This window comes from Callospermophilus lateralis, chromosome 13 (genome assembly GCF_048772815.1).
Source record: "Callospermophilus lateralis isolate mCalLat2 chromosome 13, mCalLat2.hap1, whole genome shotgun sequence".
Taxonomy (NCBI): domain Eukaryota; kingdom Metazoa; phylum Chordata; class Mammalia; order Rodentia; family Sciuridae; genus Callospermophilus; species Callospermophilus lateralis.
The window spans coordinates 9,357,369-9,382,745 of record NC_135317.1 but is presented as its reverse complement, the minus strand read 5'-3'; positions in this window follow the sequence as shown (position 1 = coordinate 9,382,745).

The following is a 25,377-nucleotide window of genomic DNA, read 5'->3' as shown; positions in this document are numbered from 1 at the left end:
AAGGGAGCAAGAGGTGCTATTTTACACTGCTGTGTCTTCAGTGACATTCCTACAATTAAAAAAGCTACTGTAAACTTAAAGTATTCTCAAACAGCCTTTCTTTCCTTACTTTTAAAAGACATTCTTAGCCATGCCTCTGAGTTTTAATCAGGGTTCTACAAGCTGCAACAAAGCTTCCATGCCCTAAGTCTTCTAGACCTCTTCAAACAGAGAAAACACATCCCTTTCAACCTACACTGAGCCGGGCATTAGCATCGACACTGCATGACGGTTGCTAGGAATTGATAAATACCTTCTACAATGGTTCTGGATACTGTAGAGCAAGGTATATAAGCACCAAGAAGAAACTTACAGTGAAAAGTTTCCTTCAACAAACAAAGGGCAAAGGACGGTTGTGGGCAATTCCAGCAGGATGACTCCTGCATCTAGGACCAAGTTTTAGCTCTCATGTTTGCATGAATGTAAAACTACAAGACAATACATCCCAAAAGGAATGTAAATACCTGTTTTGGCACAAAGCAAATATAAGCAAGTGATTAGAAAAATCCACCTTGACTAACATCAATTTATATCATGGCTTTCTTAAGTCAGAGCTATGCCTTGTATGAATTTTTTTAAACTGCTTGTGAAAAAGAAGCATAACTAAAATGTTCCATATTTTTTAAATACCAAATTACAGTTTTTTACTATGATGGAAAGTTGTTAATATTTTTAAAATACAACAAAGCAATACATTTCAAATCATAGATGTACTTAGACAGGACAGTGAGCAAATATTTTTGGAGCTTAAGGTTTATTGCACTATATAATTCATCTAACATAAGTATCCCAGCCATGCAGTGTTTACACAACATACTCTTGACTCTCCAAGGATAAGTAGACCAGAGGAACCTTGTCTCCAGCTGGTGGAAAGCTGCCAAAGCCAAGTTGGTGGCCGCCATTGGAAGGAATGCTGACATAATCACAAGCCACAGCATGATGGCAAGGAAATGGGACAGGGGGCCAAACAATGACAAACCCCTTATATATGAAGGCTTAATCTACAGGAGTAGGCAGAACTCCTGGAAACAGCCTATTAACAATTTGAATTCTACTTCCCTCCACAGTGCTCTCAGACCTCTTGCAGGGAAAGAAAAAAAGTTCTGGACAGCGAGCAGAAATGCAGCTCCAAGTGCTTAAGTGCTAGACACAGGTGCCAGGTAGAGCCCTGCTAGAGATAATTATCAGGAAACTCCAACCAGACATATGAGATGTCTGGCCAACTCCACAACACGTGTCCTAATGATCACTCCATTTTCTTTTTCTACACATAGGACTTCACCTATTACTACTGGGAAATCTTAAGCTTACAACTATTATATCCAGTGTATCAACTATTTTACAGCTATTTTATCAAGGTTTAATACACCTTGGGATATCTGCTATATAAAAACAGATGAAAGAATTTATATTGATGAGATTACACATAGAAAATAAATAAAAACCTATGGAGAAACACAGATGAATTTAATGTAGAATGATAAGCTCTCTATTACTAATCCTATTATAATTTTTGAACCATAAACATTCTCAGGTTAAGGGAATAAAACAGAAAGGAATAAGGGCAGTAGGCAAGGTAGCTAGTAAAACATTTGAGAATTTCCAAAGCAAATTGCAAAATATTAATGAAAATGTAAATTTGTCTTAGAGATATTAATACTAACCCCACGACCAAAAAAAATCCCTGCTCCACACTGCTACCTCCTTCAAGATCTGCACAATTACACAAAGTGCAAAAAGCCATCCAAACTTTCCTAGCTAATTTAACCCAATCAAGTTTGTTTAGAAAATTGAATGAAAAAATAATCCAACAAATAAATATCTTTCCCTTTGGTGATGGCAAAATACATATTTGGAATCAGTGAATTTTTCTGATTAATGCACCCCACCTAGCTTAAGTTTCTGAGGGTTCAAATCATTCTTGAATTTCAGTTGTATAAGTATTTTGCAGTTCCATTTATGTGTCAAAGAAATTCACGACCTTGACTGAAATGCTATAAAATTTTAGCAGTATGAACTTAAAAACAATGAAAATGGCATCAAAATGTAGAATACTGATGGGATTTGGGTAAGAGTAAATAAGAAAATAAAACCAATGTAACCATAAAGTACTTAGCATATTCTTGATGCTCAATGAATATCTTTCTCTTTTCATGCACTGTTACTAATGATAAATCATCCATGCTTCTTGAGGATATATGTAAATATGTAACAAAATGCATTTGCCTAACTAAAAAATATTTAGATTCAGAACTCTAAAGTATATCCACTCTGCTCTTACTAAACATGCATCTCCAGGAAATATTTATTTGTGATGTTATTTCTACAAACATGAATTAGTATTATAAGGCAATTTAAATAAATCAATTTAAGTCTTCTGTCATACACTAATTTTGAGCTCTAATTTTAATTCCTTTATATAGTGCTTATAACGTTTCGTTTTGTTTTGATGTTAAAATGCCTTTGCATACCAGATAAAGTCAAACTCTAAATGTGAAATTTATATTCAACCTAATATAGACTGCTTTTTATTTGTTTAGAAAAACAATAGATAATTTAAAATTCATGGATTAATTAGCAAGCAGGGAGAAAAGTGGCTGCAATTCTGTGGAATCCCGCCGGCTGAGCCTGCACTGACCCCCGGGCTGAGTACGGGATTCCAGACGATGAAGGAAGCAGTACAGTTCTGTCTCCCACAGCGGAGACTCCACCAAGGAAACCATCTTGGAGAGCTGAAGTGACCACTGCCACTCTCGGACAGATTGCAACAATAAAACAGGTGTGTTACTCAGCTCATCCCCCATACATCGGGGAATTTGCATAAAATCTCTCCTAGGCTTTCCGGGGGGAGGGAGTATCAGAGCAAGCCTGCATAAAGACTCAGGGAAAATTAGAGACACCTGACCTTCAACTCCCCCTCCCATCAGCAGCCAAAAGGAAACCTGTCTAGCCAGCGCTGGGGGAGGGATAAGTGGAGAAAATCAAAACAATAGAGTGCCGGGGTTCCCAATAGCCACCCTTCACACCCAACAAACAGCAGGCCCAGAGTACGGTTTGAACTGCTGAGATCCATCACTAGGGGAAATCTAGTCGAGCAGGAGAAACCAAGACTAGCAGGAGAAGCCAGGGGTCTAGAGGCCAGGCCCTTGCGACTGGGCGGCTGGAAACCGCAGGCCTGACAGCGACAGTCCACCCACTGCCCCTGTAACTGGGCGGCTGGAGAATGCCTGCCCACCGGCTAACGACCCCGCGACTGGGTGGCTAGAGATCGCCCGCCCGCTGGCAACAGGCAGGCCCGCTACATGTGTGGCTGGGCGGCTGGAGTCCGCCCCCCCTTCGGTGACCGATCACCCGCCCGCTGCCTGCGCGACTGGGTGGCTGGAGATCGCCTGCCTGCTGTGACCAGGAGCTGAAACCAACCAGAGACAGTCAAGTCACACCCCCCCCAGTGGGACACCCCAGCAAGGAGCCTGGGGCCCGTCATAGCAGAGAAGTGACGTCATTGGAGCACGACCGTGGGAATTCCTTCCCAGCGGCATCCATGTTAGCAGACATAGTTTACCAACACAAAGGAGAGACAACAGATATATACAAAACCAAAACAAATCTATAGAAGAGAGCAGAAACACAGCAATCAAATACAGCTGGAAAGTAACGTGAACATCATGAGAAAACAAGGGGAAAAAGGAGTACAAACAATGCAGGATAACTTAATTTTTCAGGAGGACCTAGAAGCATCAGAAACAGGGTTAGGGAAAGAACTCAAGGCATACCTAACTCAAATGGAAAGGAATATTAGAGAAGACATGAGACAGCAAGTCCAAGCAATAAAAGTATATTTTGAAAATGAATTAAACAAACAAATTCAAATGGCAAAGAACGAGCTTTACCAGGAGATAGAGATCTTAAAAAAAATCAAACAATAATCCTAGAAATGCAGGAAACTATAAACCAAATTAAAAACTCAAACGAGAATATTACAAATAGACTAGATCAAGTAGAAGTCAGAACATCAGATAATGAAGACAAGGTTTATCAACTTGAAAAGAATATAGTCAACACAGAAAGGATGCTTAAATGCCACAAGCAATCTATTCAAGAGATATGGGATGTCATAAAAAAACAAATTTGAGAGTCATCGGGATAGAAGAAGGCATAGAGATTCAAACCAAAGGAATGGACAGCATACTAAATAAAATAATTCTATAAAATTTCCCAGAGATGAAAGATGGAATGGATTGCCAAATCCTGGAAGCCTATAGGACCCCAAACATTCAAAACCATAATAGACCAACTCCAAGATATATAATTATGAAGATAGCCAACATACAGAACAAGGAGAGAATATTAAAAGCTACGAAAGAAAGGAGGCAGATTACATTCAGGGGTAAACCAATTAGGTTAACGACTGATTTTTCATCACAAACTTTGAAAGCGAGAAGAGCCTGGAACAATGTATTTCAAACACTGAAAAATAATGGCCTCCAACCAAGAATACTGTATCGAGCAAATTTAAGCTTCAGATTTGACAATGAATTTAAAATCTTTCATGATAAACAAAAGCTAAAAGAATTTGCAACAAGAAAACCAGCACTGCAAAGCATTTTGAGCAAAATAGTACAAGAAGAGGAATTGAACAATTGTGCCCAAAACTAACAGCGGGAGGTATCTAAGTAAAGGGGGAGGAAAAAAACCAAAAAGTAAAACTAGCCAAACTAAAATAAATAAATAAATAAACATGACTGGAAGTACAAATCATATTTCAATTGTAACCTTAAATGTTAATGGCCTAAACTCACCAATCAAGAGACATAGGCTAGTAACTTGGATCAAAGAAACAAATCCAACAATATGCTGCCTTCAGGAGACTCATATGATAGGAAAAGACATACACAGGCTGAAGGTAAAAGGTTGGGAAAAATCATACCACTCACATGGCCCTTGGAAGCAAGCAGGAGTGGCCATACTCATATCAAATAAAATCAACTTTAAACCTAAGTTAATCAAAAGGGATAAAGAAGGTCACTATGTACTGTTAAAAGGAACCATCCACCAACAAGACATAACAATTATCAATTTGTATGCACCAAACAATGGAGCCACAACTTCATAAAACAAACTCTCCTCAAGTTCAAAAGTCAAATAGACTACAACACAATAATAATGGGTGACTTCAACACACTGCTCTCGCCATTAGACAGATCCTCTAGGCAAAAACTGAATAAAGAAACTATAGAACTCAACAGCACAATCAATAACCTAGACTTAACCGACATATATAGAATATATCAACCATCAACAAGTGGATACACGTTCTTCTCAGCAGCACATGGATCCTACTCAAAGATAGACAATATATTATGCCATAGGGCAACTCTTAGTAAAGGCATGGAGATAATACCATGCACCATATCTGATCATAATGAAATGAAATTGGAAATCAATGATAAAAGAAGGAAGGAAAAATCCTACATCACATGGAAAATGAACAATATGTTACATAACCATCAATGGGTTACAGAAGACATAAAGGAGGAGATAAAAAAATTCTTAGAGACAAATGATAATACAGACACAACATACTGGACTCTATGGGACACAATGAAAGCAGTTTTAAAAGGGAAATTCATTTCTTAAAGTTCTTTCCTAAAAAACAAAAAAAACCAACAAATAAATGAACTCACACTACACCTCAAAAACCTAGAAAAGGAAGAGCAAAACAACAGCAAATGTAGTTGAAGACAAGAAATAATTAAAATTAGAGCAGAAATCAATGAAATTGAAACAAAAAAAACATTGAAAAAATTGATAAAACTAAAAGTTGGTTCTTTGAAAAAATAAACAAGATAGACAGGCCCTTAGCCATGCTAACGAAGAGAAGAAGAGAGAGAACTCAAATTACTAACGTACGCGATGAAAAAGGCAATATCACAACAGACACGACAGAAATACAGAAGATAATTAGAAAGTATTTTGAAACCCTATATTCCAATAAAATAGAAGATAGCGAAGATATCGATAAATTTCTTAAATCATATGATCTGCCCAGATTGAGTCAGGAAGACACACACAATTTAAACAGACCAAAATCAAAGGAAGAAATAGAAGAAGCCATCAAAAGACTACCAACAAAGAAAAGCCCTGGACTGGATGGGTATACAGTGGAGTTTTACAAAACCTTCAAAGAAGAATTAATACCAATACTTTTCAAGCTATTTTAAGAAATAGAAAAAGAAGGAGCTCTTCCAAATTTATTCTATGAGGCCAACATCACCCTGATCCCAAAACCAGACAAAGACACTTCAAAGAAAGAAAACTAGAGACCAATATCTCTAATGAACTTGGATGCAAAAATTCTCAATAAAATTCTGGCCAATCGAATACAAAAGCATATCAAAAAACTTGTGCACCATGATCAAGTAGGATTCATCCCTGGGATGCAGGGCTGGTTCAATATACGGAAATCAATAAATGCTATTCACCACATCAATAGACTTAAAGACAAGAACCATATGATCATCTCGATAGATGCAGAAAAAGCATTTGACAAAGTACAGCATCCCTTTATGTTCAAAACACTAGAAAAACTAGGAATAACAGGAACTTACCTCAACATTGTAAAAGCTATATATGCTAAACCTCAGGCTAGAATCATCCTAAACGGAGAAAAACTGAAGGCATTCCCTCTAAAATCTACAAGACAGGGATACCCTCTATCACCACTTCTATTCAATTTAGTTCTTGAAGTACTAGCCAGAGCAATTAGACAGACAAAAGAAATTAAAGGCATAAAAATAGGAAAAGAAATTATCACTATTTGCGGATGACATGATAATATATTTAACAGACCCAAAAGGGTCTACAAAGAAACTGCTAGAGTTAATAAATGAATTCAGCGAAGTGGCAGGATATAAAATCAACATGCATAAATCAAAGGCATTCCTGTATATCAGCAACAAAACTTCTGAAATAGAAATGAGGAAAACCACTCCATTCACAATATCTTCAAAGAAAATAAGATACTTGGGAATCAACCTAACAAAAGAGGTGAAAGATTTATACAATAAAAACTACAGAACCCTAAAGAGAGAAATAGAAAAAGATCTCAGAAGATGGAAAAATGTACCCTATTCATGGATAGGCAGAACTAACATCATCAAAATGGCGATATTCTCTACAGGTTTAATGCGTTGCCAATCAAAATCCTAACAGTATTTCTTGTAGAAATAGATAAACCAATCATGAAATTCATATGGAAAAACAAAAAATCCAGAATAGCAAAAGCAATTATAAGCAGGAAATGTGAATCTGGAGGTATAGCGATACCAGAGTTAAAACTGTACTACAAAGCAATAGTAACAAAAACAGCGTGGTACTGGTACCAAAACAGGCAGGTGGACCAATGGTACAGAATAGAGGACACAAAGACTAATCCACAAAGTTACAACTATCTTATATTTGATAAAGGGGCTAAAAACATGCAATGGAGGAAGGATAGCATCTTCAACAAATGGTGCTGGGAAAATTGGAAATCCATATGCAACAAAATGAAACTAAATCCCTTTCTCTCGCCATGCACCAAACTTAACTCAAAATGGGTCAAGGAGCTAGATATCAAATCAGAGACACTGCATCTGATAGAAGAAAAAGTTGGCTACAATCTTCATACTGTGGGGTCGGGCTCCAAATTCCTTAATTGGACACCCATAGCCCAAGAGTTAATTACAAGAATAAACAAATGGGACTTACTTAAACTAAAAAGTTTTTTCTCAGCAAGAGAAACAATAAAAGAGGTAAATAGAGAGCCTACTTCATGGGAACAAATTTTTACCCCTCACACTTCAGATAGAGCCCTAATATCCAGAATATACAAAGAACTCAAAAAATTAAACAATTAGATAACAAATAACCCAATCAACAAATGGGCCAAGGACCTGAACAGACACTTCTCAGAGGAGGACATACAATCAATCAACAAGTACATGAAAAAATGCTCACCATCTCTAGCAGTCAGAGCAATGCAAATCAAAACCACCCTAAGATACCATCTCACTCCAGTAAGATTGTCAGCCATTATGGAATCAAACAACAATTATTGTTGGCGAGGATGTGGGGAAAAGGGTACACTTGTACACTGCTGGTGGGACTGCAAATTGGTGAGGCCAATTTGGAAAGCAGTATGGAGATTCCTGGGAAGGCTGGGAATGGATTCACCATTTGACCCAGCTATCGCCCTTCTCGGACTATTCCCTGAGGATCTTAAAAGAGCATTGCTGGGAGCCACAGCCAATTAATATGATGCATGGCATTTTTGATTGAAAGGTGATGCCAGCTAGCCATTGAGATGATATGATTATGTTAAAAATTACATTCATATGGATACCGGACTCCTGCTGTTTACCTTGGCCTGCTGCGGGACTCCTGGAGAGTTCCCATTGGTTGGGAAAGTGCAGTAGGAGGGAATTCCGGGGGAGGAGCTTGCGCTGGGGTTCCGGGAAGGAACCGGCGGAACGCCACGTGGGTGGATTGGGAATCTTCCCGGGCACGAACGTGGTATTGGCGGTTTTTTCAAATAAAGTTTGTTCCTGTTTGAGTGGCTCGTGATCTTGTGCCCAGCCAGACTGTGGCAGAGCATACTATAGGGATATTGCCACATCAATGATTATAGCGGCAAAATTCACAATAGCTAGACTGTGGAACCAACCTAGATGCCCTTCAATAGATGAATGGATAAAAAAAAAATGTGGCATCTATACACAATGGAATATCATGCAGCACTAAAAAATGAGAAAATCATAGAATTTGCAGGGAAATGGATGGCATTAGAGCAGATTATGCTAAGCAAAGTTAGCCAATCCTTAAAAAACAAATGCCAAATATCTTATTTGATATAAAGAGAGCAACTAAGAACAGAACAGGAAGGATGAGCATGTGGAAAAGACTAACATTAAACAAAGATGAGAGGGGGAGAGAAAGGGAGAGAGAAGGGTTAGCATATGGAAAAAGTAGGAGACCTTCAACGTTACACAAAATTATAAGAGGTTGTGAGGGGAAAGGAGGAGGGAAAAAATGGAGAGAATTAAACAACAGCAGAGGAGGTAGAGAGGGAAGATGGGAGGGGAGGGGAGGGGAGGGGGGATAATAGGGGATAGGAATGGTAGCAGAACACAACAGTCACTAATATGCCATTATGTAAAAATGTGAGTGTGTAACTGATGTGATTCTGCAATTTGTATTTGGTGAAAAAATGGGAATTCATAACCCAATCAAGTCAAATGTATGAAAGATGATATATCATGAGCTCTGTAATGTTTTGAACAATCAATAAAAAATAAAATAATAAAATAAAATAAAATTCATACAATTTTCAATTTATCTAATAGGAATTGCAGGAGTGTTTTTTCATTAGTAAATTTTTAGTTATCTTTACTTCTTTGCATTAATAATTATTATCTTTATAACCTATCCTCAAAAAATATCAATTATTAATATACAGTATTAAAAATGAAAGTGGTAGGTGAAATTCTGTTACATTGCATTTGGTTACTGCAGTTATAGAATCTCTGTCCAAATACCAAATTCCTATCATATAATTTAGTCATCTATGTGTATTTTATATGATAAGGGAATATAACATATACATAATATTTAGTATAAAGAGATATATAATAAATGTATATATTATATATAATATATATAAAGGGATATATTATATATAATACAGATCAATAAACTGTTTTATCTTTTATATATTTAATGTAATCCAATATCATATAGTTATATTGTATACATATGTATATATTTAAATTTAAATCACTTGGTGACTACAGCTTTAGAAAGAATAAAGGAATCAGACATTCAAAGTAGAAAATCTTAAAAAAATATTTAGAATGTAAAATGTAATGCATAAAACATTTTATTTCTCAACAATTAAATGAAGATATATGTTGCATCTCACACATGTATATGTGTGTAATTTGAAGAAAATTTTGGAAAAAGTTATCTATAGTTACACAAACACACATATATAGAGTCTTTTACATACATTGTATACAAGTGGGATATATTGTCATATTTTATAATTTGCTATGCTATATTATTTATAACAGAACCAAAGCAGTTTCCATTTGATTAATCTACCAAGATTCTTGAGTTAATTTATTTAAAATACAAATAACCATTTTGTAGACTATAACTGTATACTGATATTTGGCTGAAGTGGAAAAGATAATGAAACTCAAAAGAAAAATGGCCAGTCTTTCAAATTAAAGAAGTCCTTTTTTTTCAGGTTATTACAAACAATTTGAACATGTATTTCCATGGGGATGCTTTACACAACACCTGGAAATTAACCCATTCCATGTCAGTGTTCCTGGGACATAACTACGTTGAAAATTACATCAAAATTTGGAGCAGCAGCCTTTGAGCAGGTTACATTGCTTTTACCCATCTCAAGTGTTTCAGGCCAGATGGCCCAAATGAGAAAGGCTCTTGCCTTTCATGCAATCTGTGATACCTCTCAATGAAGCATAGATTTGTGGGACATGAAGGACTTTGGTTGGCTCATTTGTGCTCTTTAGACATGACAAATAGCTCTCAGTGTGCTGCTTGCTGTCTCTGATGCAGCCTGTCTATCACCAGCAATACACCAATGCCTAGAGATGAGCATCCTGTGTTACCTCCTGGAGATGCAGCCATCCCCAGTAGTAAACCAAAACCAAAACCATACTCCATCTTTTAACAAAGAGGATATATCTGAGAATTTGGGCCTGATGCTGCTATAAGGAGCTGCAGACTGGTGCCCCTGTGCTATAAGTACCATTCCCAAAGCTGAGAGGAGGGTACTCCCAGAAATAAAACATATTAATTAAATTTCCTTCTTCACTGCTGCTTTCTGAACTCCCCGGGTGCTTCTTGTTGGCTGAATCCAAAAGAATACTCAAAGGCCATGTGGTCTGGGTCATGAAAAATATGGCAGATCCCACTTTCTCACCATATAGGAGTCAGGATATACTGGATTTAAAACTGAGAGGCAACAAATAACCAATCTTAACTATCTACTCTTGCTGCTTAGCATCCAGATTTAAACATACAATTAGTAATCACATGATATTTTCACCTAGCACAGTGAAATTTAGAAGCACTGACTGTCTCAAAAGGGCAGATATATTTTCCACTTCTTGGTGATAATTATAATACATAATTATATAATGGTGAATATATACTTATATATAATTATATATTCCATCTTGTAGTATCTTTATCCTTCCACACGAGTTTAGCTATAATGCCACTTGAATATTATTTAATCTTTGTTTTGGCTTGTCTTTCTGTAGCAAGCCCGAGGACTATCTTTTCACTCCCAAATAGATCAATAAAGATTTTTTCCTTAACAATGATAGTTGTTAAATTGTATTCTTTTGCTCTATTATAAGACATTTACTAAGTTTCTGTTTTAACCCCACAGAGATATTAAAAAATTAAATTCATCTTTCTGACTTATTCAGCTCTGGACTTGTCTCTCCACGTAGTTGGGAAACACCTCCAAAATATGGATCAGTCATTTCCATCACATGGAAAACGTGTGAGCGCTAGCTACATTATGTCAGGAGGATTGAAACCATAACTGCTGTGATGATACTAATTAAAATAGCTGGCCATATTGGGTCCAGTCACTGGCTTCCTCAATTCAAGCAATTAAGGAATCACAACATCTGAAATTCTATTATGTTCTCAAGATGGTGTGAAAATTTTGATTGAATGGCAGAAAAGAGGGAGTTAGGCTGTGCATAAACTTGATTACTCTCCCTGCACAAGCAATGTCCTCCATAATGCTGACCTTTTCAGAATCCACTAGCTCATTAGTAATTGAATGATTTTTTTAAAAATATGTTTCTTGAACCATTATTCTTATTTGACATCTTTCAGCTGCCTTATACATGGTAGTCATCCTAAAAATGTTATAAAAAATCTTAGGGTTGTTTAATAAACATCTAAAAGCCAACTATCGAGGTGATTGCTATTTACTTCCACATTTGCTATATTTTAACATGGGACTGTAGTACTGAGAAAGTTAAGTGTAATAACAGTAATGCTTCATAACTGGAAAATGCAAGAAAAACCACATACCTGTATGGCATTATTCTATTATTTATGTATGTCCAATGCTGTTTAGAACATAAATAAATAATGTAACTAATTCCAACAACTCTATTACTAAAGAATTTAATTTGTAGTCATTTGATTTTCTACTGTTAAATTTACCTATAGAAAGCAAAAAAAATGTAATAATCGTCTTCTATTATACAATTTAAATGATATTGTAAATAATTTGGCATGCTATTCTCCTCAAAGAATCTCACAGATTTTCGGTCAATAGTGACCATCTCAAATTATATAGCCCCAACATATTAGCCAAAGTGCATTTGTTATGGCTTTTTACTGACCAATGCAACTCTGACTTAAAGTTATGTATTCTAATGTGTTTTGACAAATAAATACCTTGCCTTTTTTCATGATATCCAAACATATAAATAATGCATGCATAGTAATATCTAGAGCAGTAAATTTAAAAAGTCAATCATGAAACACATGCAACGTATTAATGATGAAAGTGTTTTAGCTTTTGAAGAAGCAAGCCACAGCCCTCAGAAAGACCATACACCTGAGGTCATATATTTTTCCCACAATATCACTAAGCTCATATCTTCAGTGCTCTCTCTGTCCCATATAACTTTCCAACTTAAGACTTGCCTACACATTTCTTGGGAGATATCAAGATTTATGATACCACTCTGACTTAAAAAAATACTTGACATGGACTGAAGATACTTTAGGAACATAACAGTGTAGAACAGTATCCTGAAATTGATAATTAATGTAGCTGTCCAGAATATAATTCTATACTGATTTCTTTTCCCAGCAAGTCTCTCATAGTTGGAGTCCTGTTAGATACCAAAACATAAAATTAAGCCCAAAAGATTGTCAATTAATATTCTCTATATCATTTTGGTAATTAATGGTGCGCATTTCTTTCACCTTACATTTCTACCTTTGCCTTGAATTTCACATTGTGGATTAATTAGAGTCTAAAGGGAAACACTGAGTCACACACCTATTAACCATCATGATTATCATCACCATCCTCACTGTCACCACTATGATCATCATCATCATGATACAACATCACCCTCATCAACATTTTTTATTTTCGCCATTCTAATCATCAGTGTGGGCACTATTTTGTCAAAAGTAAATAAAACCATAGATAATCCTGTATCTTCTTTGCTTCTCTCAGAAATTTTAGTATCTCTAGCACAAAGGAAATAGTCATACTGTTTGTTGTACATTGTACTTCTCTTTTGCTTATTATTTACTGATCTTGGAAGAGCAGTTGTGTGCCAGAATATATTCAAATCCACCAAATTTCCCTGTCTATGCAGTTAAGTGAGACCATGTCTTTAGAACAGACAAGAAAATTCTTGGTCTAAAGGTAAAGACATTTATATACAATGCAAATGGTTTGACACTTGTTCCATGATGACAGCAAGCCCTGAAACACTTCATTGAAAATTTTGATACACAAGATGATAATGATCTGGATTCTGAGTCACTACAAATCACTGGACCTATGGTAGATTTTTTGCAAGTGAGTAATACATTTGAATGCATTTAAGTTCTGGGAGAAAAGAGTCTGTGTAAAAAAATTCAAATTTCTTGTTCAGTAAATCATAAGTAACCTTGTCATTTGTTTCCCTGTTAAATATACTCCCACTTGTGCCTGAAAGCATTTTAACATGTACTCACAAAAAAAGTACATCAGTCATGTCAGTGCTTTATTTGGGAAATCCTAGGAACTGATTTTCATTTGTAATTTTTTCCCTGCTACTACAACAATCACAATCACAACTAATGTTTCAAATTAGTTTTTATATACTATTTAAAGTCATTCCGTAAACTAACCTAGTGTTTCAATGAACAATGAGGAAACTGAGGAATAAATACTTTAAATGATAAAACCTTACAGAAGAGTTAAATATAGATCATAGCTCATGAGTCTCATTCCAATACCCGGTTCAAAGCTTTCTGATTTCCCAATGCTACCCCTGAACTATAATTTTCATATGTCTCATTATTATTGAAATGGGATTTCAATTTCTAAGAAATAAAAATTAAGACTCCCAGGTTTCCTTGTAGCATATACAATGGCTCTCAAGAAGAAAAGCACTGAATGAACTAAAACTGATCCATCTTCTTAGATCAGAGAACTAAAGTCACAGAGCAATGTTTGCCCTGCAAACAGAAGAGACAAATGGTGGATATAAAAATCACAGTGGGCTAAAAGAGAAGTCTGGAAGCTGAGACATCTGTGCTTTTGAAGTAGGAAAACATAAACTTTAACTGATAAATTGGTGAATATAAAATTATAAGTAAAAATGGAAAACAAAACAAAACCTTCAGGGAGATTTGAAAAAAGTGTGGACTTCTGAGAATTTTTCCACCAGGAGCCAGACTATGGTCTCAAATAAAGCCTGGGAAAAAATTCTCTTTGCTTTCAGCATGGGAATATGGAAAACAATCATTTTGAAAATGGACAGAATAATTTGCTATTATTAACAAGGTTGTCCTTCAATGTAAAATATTTATGATACTTTTACCTACAAGGGATTTACTAGAACCCAGTTACCTGAAGAAAAAGCACCACCATACTCCAGCCCTCTATGGCCTTTCTGTCATTCCTAAAGTGAGAGAAAACAGAAACATTTGCAAAGGTCACACCCAAGGAGCATCAGCCAACTAAAAAAACAACATTTATCATGAAAATACAGAAATTTTCTGTGCACACCTTATTTCTCATCACTATAATATGCCTTATACATCAGTTTATTTATCTACTATACCATAACCAAATTTGAATAAAAATTTCAATGTGGACTTAAAAGTAAAAAGCACTATTTAAGGAAATAGTACAAGTACCAGAAGACTCAGATATGGCCATAGTGTGGAACTATCTATGAGTACAAAGTTTAAAAAAACATAACTCAAACAATACAGGCTCTCCTGAAAAGAAATAAATTAACTTCAAGAACAGACAATGTGAGTAGGCAGATGGAAATCTAAAGAAGAATAAAACAGGCATACAGAAACAAAAACATTCTAATAGAAATAAACACTATCTGTGATGGCTCAGGAGTAGAGTAGAAATGGCTGAGTAAACCTGAAGAAATATAATACATATTCCAAAACAGAGAATAAAATAGAAAAAAAAGGTGGGGAGAAAGATTAATATGAGAAAACAAACCATAGAATCAGGAGGCTCAACAAACATTATACAGGACAAATGCTTTTAAAAAATCCATGCACAAGATTATATTCCAACTGCAGAAAGTCAAAGACAAAGATTAAAAGATCATTGATCTCTTTCTAATCTCTAGCCATATTAACACAGGATTGGGGGGCATGGATACAAGGTGGTACTTAGATCAGACATGAAAGTTACCAACATAAAGCATAAAGTTCCCACAGACATTAAATGCATCATGAATGGATATTAAGAACAAGTCTATGAAAACAAATTTGATAACGTAGGAAAAATGAACCAACTGTGTGAAGATATAAATTTCCAAAACCTCACAAAAAAACCTGTACAGGACTATATCTATTAAAAATTCAAACAATTAATTATCTTCTACTGTAACAGAAAATTCCAGACTCAGAACAGTTCACTGGTAAATTCTGCCAACAATTTTCAAAAGAATTTATACCAATTCTCTATAATCTTTTATAAAAGGCAGGAGCAGATGGAATCTATCCAGCCTCATTCTGTAAGGCTGGCATTACACTAAAACCAAAATCAGATAGGATATTACAGAAAAACTATAGAGCTTTATCTTTCATGAAACAAATGCAAAATAACTAACAAAATATTATCAAGTTCATACAAATTGTATATGTAGAACTAGTATAAAAAGGAATGCCACATCACAACTAATTAAAATGTATTCTACATATACAAGTGTGGTTTAATACTCAACAATCAATGTGATCTTATCAATAGATGCAAAAAAGCACTTGACAAAATCCAAAACCTGTTTATAAAGAAATGCTTCATCAATTATAAGCTAATTAAACAGAAATCCTCTTCACTGGATAAACACACACACACACACACACACACACACACACACACAGCCTCTAACTAATGCTGTATTCAATGGTGGAAAGTTAGAAGCTTTCTTTCTAAGCTCAGGAACAAGGCAAAGAAATACGAGCCCTCTTATCACTTTCTTCAACACCATTTTAGGAAGTGATAAGTAGGTAATATAATACACTGATTAAGAAAAAGAAAAAAATCACATGCAGATTGGGAAAAAAGAAGAAAAATTATTTTTGTTCACAGGACAAAACTATCTTTTTTATAGAACATCCTTGGACATAGTCCTCATAAACTGACCAAAAAAATCATGTAATTGATAAACTATTATAGCAAAGATGCAGGACATAGAATACAGAAGGAACACAAGTCAATCACATGCCTATATACCAGCAATGAACAAGTGGTATTTGCAATTAAAAACACAATAGCATGCCAGATGTGATGGCTCATAACTGTAATCCTAGCAGCCCAGGAGGCTGAGGAAGGAAAATTACAAGTTCAAAGCCACCCTAAGCAACTTAGCAAGGCCATGAGCAACTTAGTAAATAACATATAAAAAGGTCTGGGGATGTGGTTCAGTGGCTAAATACCCCTAGGTTCAATATCTGGTGCAACCCCCTCACCCCAAAAAAGAAATAATAGCATTTACATTAGCATAACTAGAAATTAAATACTTCTGTTTAAATCTAATGAAATGTGGTCAAGATCATTGTGAGTAAAATTACAACTTTATTTAAAAATTTTTAAAAACTAAAAAAAAAAGATATTTCACGCTTCAGAAAAGAAAAACTCAGAACTGTTAAGATGTCAGTTTTCCCAGTTGTATCTAAAGATTCAATGCAATCCCCAACAAAATTACAAAAAATTTTATCCATCAATATAAATAATTATGGGGGCTGGAGATACAGCTTATTTAGTACAATGCTTGACTTGCATGCACAAGACCCTAGGTTCAGCCCCCAGCATCATCAAAAACAAAAAAAATATGAACAATTGATATTTGTCAAGTAATTCTTACTTAAAACATTGCTATTATATTTTTTAAATCTCAGAAAATTAAACTGTATTTCTGACATGCTGGTTCCAAAATTTGTATAGATAAGCAAAAACACTGAATTTCACACTTAATATTTGAAAACAAGAACAAATACAGGAAAGGAGCCTCATCAATTGAAGACTCATAAAGATGTAAACATCAAAATAGCATGGCATTTACTAAAGAAAAGACAATCCAAACAAAGGATCACCCAGAAGTAGATTCACAGTGAGATAGTCAGCTAATCTTAACTAAGGAGAGAGAATCTTCATTGGAGAAAGGATGGCCTCTTCAACAAATGGTGCTGGGGAAACAGAAAATCAACTTATAAATTTCAAAAAATTATTCTGGACACATCTCATACCTCTTACAAAAAATAACTCAGAAGACAATGTATGCATAAATGTAAACCACAAAGGATAAAATATTCTAGATAAAGTATAAGAAAATCTAAATAACCCTGTGTTTCAAAATAACATTTTAGATACAAACACCAAAGGCCAAATTCATAAAAGAGAAAAATCATGTAAGTTGAACTCAGTTAAAATCAAAATTTCTGCCCTGTGAAATACAATCTCAAACAGAATAAGAGATAAGCCAGAGACAGAGAGGACTATTTCCAAAGCATATCTCATAAAAGACAAATTCAAATTATTCAAAGAACCTTAAATCTGAATAAAAATAAATGAACAACACAGTTTTAAAAAATAATCAGATCTGTACAGACATCTGACTAGATGTGATATATAGATGGAAAATAAGAATATGAAAATTTGCTCAACATCAAAGTCGTTAGGAAATTGCAAATTAAAACAATAATAAAATACCACTGGATATGAATCAGAATGATGAAAGTCTAATGCTGAGGAGGTCAAATGGTGGAAAGGCTGAGATATACCAGGATCTCTCTCATTAATGGTGTTCACAGACACAAAATTATAAAACAATTCTGGTAGAAAGTTTGACATTTCTTAAAAAATCAAATGTGTACTAATCATACAATCTTGATATGCCCTTCTTGCTGCATACCCAGTCGAGTTGAAAACTTACATTTACATAAAAACGTTCACACAGATGTTTACAGCAGATTAATCTATCTTTGCAAAAACTTGTAATCAAAAATGATGTCCTCAACTTGTCAGTGGGTAAATGAACCACTGAATTTATGACTTAATATTATTCAGCCTTAAAAATAAATGAGCTTTATCACCATGAGAAGATATAGAAAAACTTTAAATGCTTATTTGAGGTGAAAGACTGTAATTTGAAAAGAATGCAATGGATTCCAATTCATGAAATTTTGTAAAATGCAGAATTATATAGACAGTAAAAAGATCAGTAGCTTTCTGGAGTCAAAGGGACAGAATAGATGAATAGATAGAGCAAATAGGGTTTTTCTGCCATAAAATACTCTGTGTGACACTGTATTGAAAGATACACATTTATACATTGTCTAATTGTACTGAATGTGCAATCACCAAGACTGAACCCTCATGCTAACTATGAATATTAAGTAATAATGATGTGTCAAAGTTGGTTCATTGATTCTAAAGATGATACCACCCTGGTGGAAGTTGTTGATGGTGAAAGAAGGGCTGTGCATGTGTGTGTGTGTGTGTGTGTGTGTGTGTGTGTGTGTGTGTGTGTGTATGTGTGTCTGGGAAAGGTGTATGAAGAAATATTTATACTGTCAATTATTCGGTGAACCTAGAAGTCATTTAAGGTTCTTCTACATCTTCTCATGGCTTTATAGTTTTTGGAATAATTAAAAGTAAAAAACTAAAAGTATTCTAAAATTAAAGTGTATTAAATATAAACCTAAGCCAGGTATTGTGGCACATGCCTGTTATCCTAACTTATCTGGAGACTGAGGCAGGAGGATCTGGAGTTCAAAGCCAGCCTCAGGGGGCTGGGGTTGTAGCTCAATGGTACAGCCCTTGCCTTTCATGCATGAGGCCCTGGTTCAATCCTCAGCACTACATAAAAAATAAATATAAAAAAAATAAAGATACTGTGTCCATATACAACCAAAAAAAAAAAAATTTAAAAAAATACAGCCTCAACAACTGCAAGACACTAAGTAACTTGGTAAAGTGAAACCCTGTCTCTAAATAAAATACAAAAATAGGGCTAGGGATGTGGCTTAGTGGTTGAGTGCCCGTGAACTCAATCTCTGCAACAAATTATATATATATATATATGTATATATATATATATATACATATATATATATAATTTCTTGCTAGATTTATTGAAGCTTTTATATATATATATATATGATACACATTATATATATACATATAAAACCTTCAATAAATCTAGCTCTTTTTGAGAAATGAACAAAATGGCTTTTAGATATTCATAATTAGATTACATTCATCTAAAAGGAAAGCAATACATTTGATAAGAGCTGTTTTTCAGAATCTAAAATGTCCTTCTGTTATATAAAAAAATCAAAGTCATGCTTGTTTTTATAACAAGACCTATGTCTTATAAAGTACAACTTAATAGAGTATAGTTTATCATTTCACAGCATGCTGTACTACATTATGTAATGATACCAAAGCTAAATCTATCTACAATCGGTTGTTTTAAAAACAAAATGCATTAAGTAAATGAACTAGGGTGGAATTTTAGCTGCAGATGTTCATTCTTCACTTTTTTTAGACTTCATTGAATCTTTGTTCTAATATTTTTATTTTGATTTACTCATTTTTATGTGGCACTAAGGCTGTAGCCTCAAATGTGCCAGGGAAGCCCTTTACCAGTGAGCCCCACTCATCAATTTTATTTCTTTTTACTTTAAATCTTATTATAATATCAGTCTTCCAGTGTCTTCTCTGAACAGATTTACTAACTGATAATAAATATGCATTTTACATGTTCATATCTCTCTATAAATCTGTATGAAATTGTCTTAACTTCTCCATTTTAATTTCTAAAAAAATAATCAATTGTCTGGGCTAGAGCTCAGTGGTAGCAGCACATTTGCCTGGCATGTGTGAGGAACTGAGTCCAATTCTCAGCACCACATATAAATAAATAAAATAAATATTCAGCAATTTAAAAAATTAAATAAAAAATTAACTCTTTATTATATCAACTAAGTTGGCTCCTGAATAATACTGTTGTATCTTTATAAAAATTAGTCAAGTTTAAATTTTAAAAAAATCTATTTACAATCTATTTCATCCAGTAAAAATTGTGGGCTACTTATGTTTTATTCTGACTTATAGTTAGAAATATGATTATGTTTTGTGTTTCGTAAATGACATAATTCCAAAAAAGTTAATATAGATTATCTAATATTCATCAATCTTCAAAGGTATAGAGTGCTTATGCTGACTTTAAAAAGTACTTCTTATAATCTAGAGAATGTTGAGTGACAAAAATCGAATATCCATAACTTCAGAAAATATTTTTGAGTAAATAAAAAATATGAAATAATCAAGTTTTGTTAAATTAATATGGCAAATAATGCCAGATAATATTTACCATTACAACAAAATATTATGTACAAAACTAAATGGCTTAACATTTAGTTCCTTATTAGTTATTATTCTGATGTTTCAAGATTTTATAATTTAAAGGTAATTTTATAATAATTGTTTAAAAATTATATTCATTCATCAGAAAAAGGAAACATAAATAACATGGAAAAAACAAATATATTATTCTACTGCTGAAATAATACTTTTGTTTACATTACTGAATATTTATTTAAATGTGTATTAAAAACTACAGTTTAGGCTGTGGTTGTAGGTCAGTGGTAAGGCAATTGCATAGCATGTGTGAGACATTGAGTTTAATCCTGAGCATCATATATATTCGAAACAAAAAAAAAAAAAACAAAGGTATAAAAAAAGTCTCATCATGATTAATTTGCAAATATTTTCTCCAATCTTTAGATTTCTTTTTTTCTTTAGATTCCCAGTCTCCTGAAGTGTAACAATTTTAGTTTTAATATAATAAAATTCATTATTTTTTTTCTTATGGATTGTGATTTTAGTGTCATGTCTAACAACTCTCTGCCTAAACCAAGTTCATAAAGTTTCTTCTATGCTTTCTTTTAAAAATTTTATAGTTCTACCACTCAGCTTTAGGTCTGTAATTCTTATGTATGGTTGAATTTTATTGAGGTTTATTTTACATGTGAGTAATCATTTAATAAAAGGACAACTCTGTCAAAAATCAAAAGAACTTGATTTTAAGAGGTTATTTCTGCAATCTCAATTCTACTTCACTAACCGCTATCTTTACTCTTTGGTCAATGCTATGTTGCCTTAATTACTCACATAAAAGGAAAAAAAAATGAAATTGGAAAGTGTAAACTCTTCAATTTTGTTCTATCCATTTATTTCAATTGTACTTGATTCTACTACATTGTGTGCATTCATGGACACCACCTTAAATCTTTTCTTAGACAAAACAGATATAAATATATAATTAAATAACCTATATTTTCAAGATGTATTCGACAGAATATAGTCATCCCAAGATTTTAGTGTGACAATGATTAATGTACGCCCCTTGGAATGACTAGGAACTTAAATCTTCCAATTTCTGAGGCCTACATCAACAAACATTTACTGAAAGCCTACCAGATATCCTATAGTATGAAAGTTTAGATATTGAAAACACAGAAACCTTTTGCCTCACTTAGCATATAAATAGAAAATGATGGCAATGTATACCAATAGCAATACAGAACATGTAAAAAACACAATGGTAACGAAAGCAAGGGGTGTTAATTTTATCTAATCAGATTTCCCTTCCTTCATAGCTTGTTTTTGAAAAAAATGTTTACAAATTTTGTATTTTCTACACAAAGTGATTTCAAAAATACCAGAGGCTGGTACTTACAAAATCTTGGAATACATGGTCCTTTTATAAAATATGGTTTCTCTTAATAAGTTTTAAATCTTTTTACTAGTTATTTTTCTTGAGATTACAAAAGGAATTTAGACTAATGAGAAAGAGCATATAATTATGTATTCAGGGTAGAAAAGGAAAGTTTCAATTCATTTCTAACCTACCCTTTTCTTTCCCCAAAAAATAACTTTACCTTCTACCATGCTTGTTTAACTCCTGATTATTTAGAGAAATCTAAAGTAAAAGAAGCAAAATAATATATCGTGTGTGTGTGTGTGTGTGTGTGTGTGTGTAGTGTGTGTGTGTGTGTTTGTCTGCATGCACACTATGTGCAGGAAACTTAATAGTGACAATTTCTAATTTGTTCTGTGGGAGATTTTAATAATTATGCTTAAAAAGGAAAGAAAGAATTCAAGTTTGAAGGAAGATGGAGTATTTCCAAGTTCAAATAAATTTGGAAAATATTGGGTTAAATAAAATATTAATATAAACTGGGATTGCTCCTATCTTTTCTAAAAGTAATGAGTATTAAAGCCTTTAATCATTGACTAACTAGTAATATTTTAAAAAATTCTAGAACTTTACAAAAATATTCTATGAGAAACCAGTTAGTTATACTTTTTCCTCCATGGTCATGCTGGTAGCAATTCATTCAGTTGAACACATATGGAGATTTAGAAACATGCACAGGGCCACATAGTTTTGCCACTGGTCAAAACTAAAAGAATAAAATCAGAAGATTGCCTTAAATTTCTGACTTTAGTATGTTAGAAAAACTGGCTTCATTTCTGTACTACTTTTTGTTTTTCTCTTTGGCTGTGCAATGAAAGAAAAAAATTGACCCTAAATATGCTAGTGAGTCTGTCTTCTAAAATTAAATACATATAAAAGGTCTCTGTACTTCCTATATTTTTTTCTCCACAAAACTAAGGTCTGGGATTAAAATAATCTGTGATATTAGTAGAATAATTGCTTTACTATAAAAAAAATCTTTAAGTGGTTAACAGAAACATGCTGAGAAATTTAACTATAGTGCCTACAGATGCCTAGATATGATCAAATAATAATGAATTTTGAAATACATTCTTACATGTTAGAATTCAAGTCAAGATAGTACTCAGCAATGAATACCATTAAACTTGCCATTGAGATTGGATAAACCTTTGTGTAGTCATGAATGACAACTTTTCAATATAACTTTCTTATTTCTGTCTTTCTGCTGAAATCTTATTTACAAGAGAAATTCAGAAGCATCTCCTGTGGAAGTGATCTTAGAGTAGCTAAAATAGCCATTGTGGGTTCTAAGTGGAAGCTAAAATTCAGCTTCAAGAGAATAAAAGTGTATGGTGTCCACTACACATTTAAGGGTTTGCCATTTTTTGTATATTGCTGGTGGAAACAAGAAGTATGAGAACTGTTCACTTTATTTATAAATGTCAGCCTCCTCACACTTTTTAGCCAAACACCAATTATTTGTTTAACATCTTATTCATGTTTCCTATACAAGTTATACCCTCTCTAATTCAATCAAAAATGATTTCTAAAGAGTAGTCTTATTAAAAATATACAATTGTATTGTTGTAATAACCAATCATTGTTATAAACTTGACAATGTGTAATTCTACAGAAAAAACAAATGTGACTAAGCTCTATGAGAGTAAGGAAATGATACCAGAGTGAACCCAAATCTGCAGGAATGAATAACAAGAATAAAAAATAAAAATTTCATTGTAACTAACTATGAATGTTAACATGTTCTTGTTTCTTCTCCCAGTTCTTTTAAAATTTATGATTATATAAAGTAAAACTTGTATGTACAAATTGAGTTACTTACATATACACAACAATACTACAAAAAAGGAGATTAAATGAAGCTATTTAAAGGCACACAGAATGTCTGTTTTGCTAAAAAGAAATATCAATCAGAAGTAAGTTCTTATAAAATGTACAGAAAGTCCTCTGTATCCACACATTTTTATGTCCATGAATTCAAACAAGTGAACATTGAAAAATATTTTTTTTAAAAAAAGATTAAGATTAAATATAAAGATTATTTTTGGTTCATGGTTTCAGACTTTTCAATCCATAGTAGCATGGCCTGAGTGCTTTAGGTTTATAGCAAGGTAGTGAATAATCAGAGAAGCCCTTGGTGCAGGAAAACTACTGATCTCATGGCATCCAGGAAACACAGAGATCTCACTTTTATAAAAAAGCCATTCCCCTAAAATCCATTAAGGTATGAATCAACAAATGTATGGATCCATTCATAAGGCCAGAAGCCTCATTATCCTATCACCCCTCCAATCTGCTATAATTGGAATGAGCCATCAACCCATGATAATTTGGGGGGCATTTAAGACACAAGTCATATCAGTAATTAAAAATACATTTGCAGCTAACATCAGAGGGAAATCAAAGGTAAAAGGATAAATAAATTCAAAAGTATTAATTAGGGACTTCAACTTTCCCTTATGATACTACATAGAAAAATCAATAAGAAAAAGAGCAAGAACAGAGAAGTTTTGAACAACACTGAAAGACAACAGACTTGTATAGAATACTCTTCTGAAAAAACATAAGACATTCATTCTAAGTGCACATTGAATATCCTCCAAAATAGACCATGTAATAGGCCATGAACAACCCTAAAGAATTTAAAGAACAACCCTAAATAATACAAAACAATGCAAATGGAATGGAATGATTTCCTTCTAGAAATCAATAGCAGAAGAAATTTGGGGAAATTTACAAATAAGTGGAAATAAAATAAAATATTCCTAAATTACCAAATTTTTAAAGGAGAAATTCATAAAGAAAGTGGGACAATACCCTGCAAAACAGGAAAACAAATACACAACATACCCAATGACAATGTTTATAGCAGCTCAATTAACAATATCTAAGCTATGGTACCAACCTAGATGTCCCTCAAGAGATAAATGTATAAAGAAAATGTGGTATATATACTCAATGGAATAATACTCAGCTTTAAAGAAGAGTGAAATTATAAAATTTGACAGTCAATGGATGAATTTGAAGAATATCATGCTACAGAAAATAATCCAATCCTAAAAAACCAAAGGCCAAATGTTTTCACTAGTATATAGATGCAAATTCACAATAAGGCAGGGGCATTTAAGACATATGTCATATCAATAATTATAGAATAATAATATTATTACCTTAGTTTAGGTAGAGGGCAGTGATGAGAAAAGAGGGGAGGAGATGTGGGGATGGAAAAGAAAGTAGAATGAAACAGACATTATTACTTTGT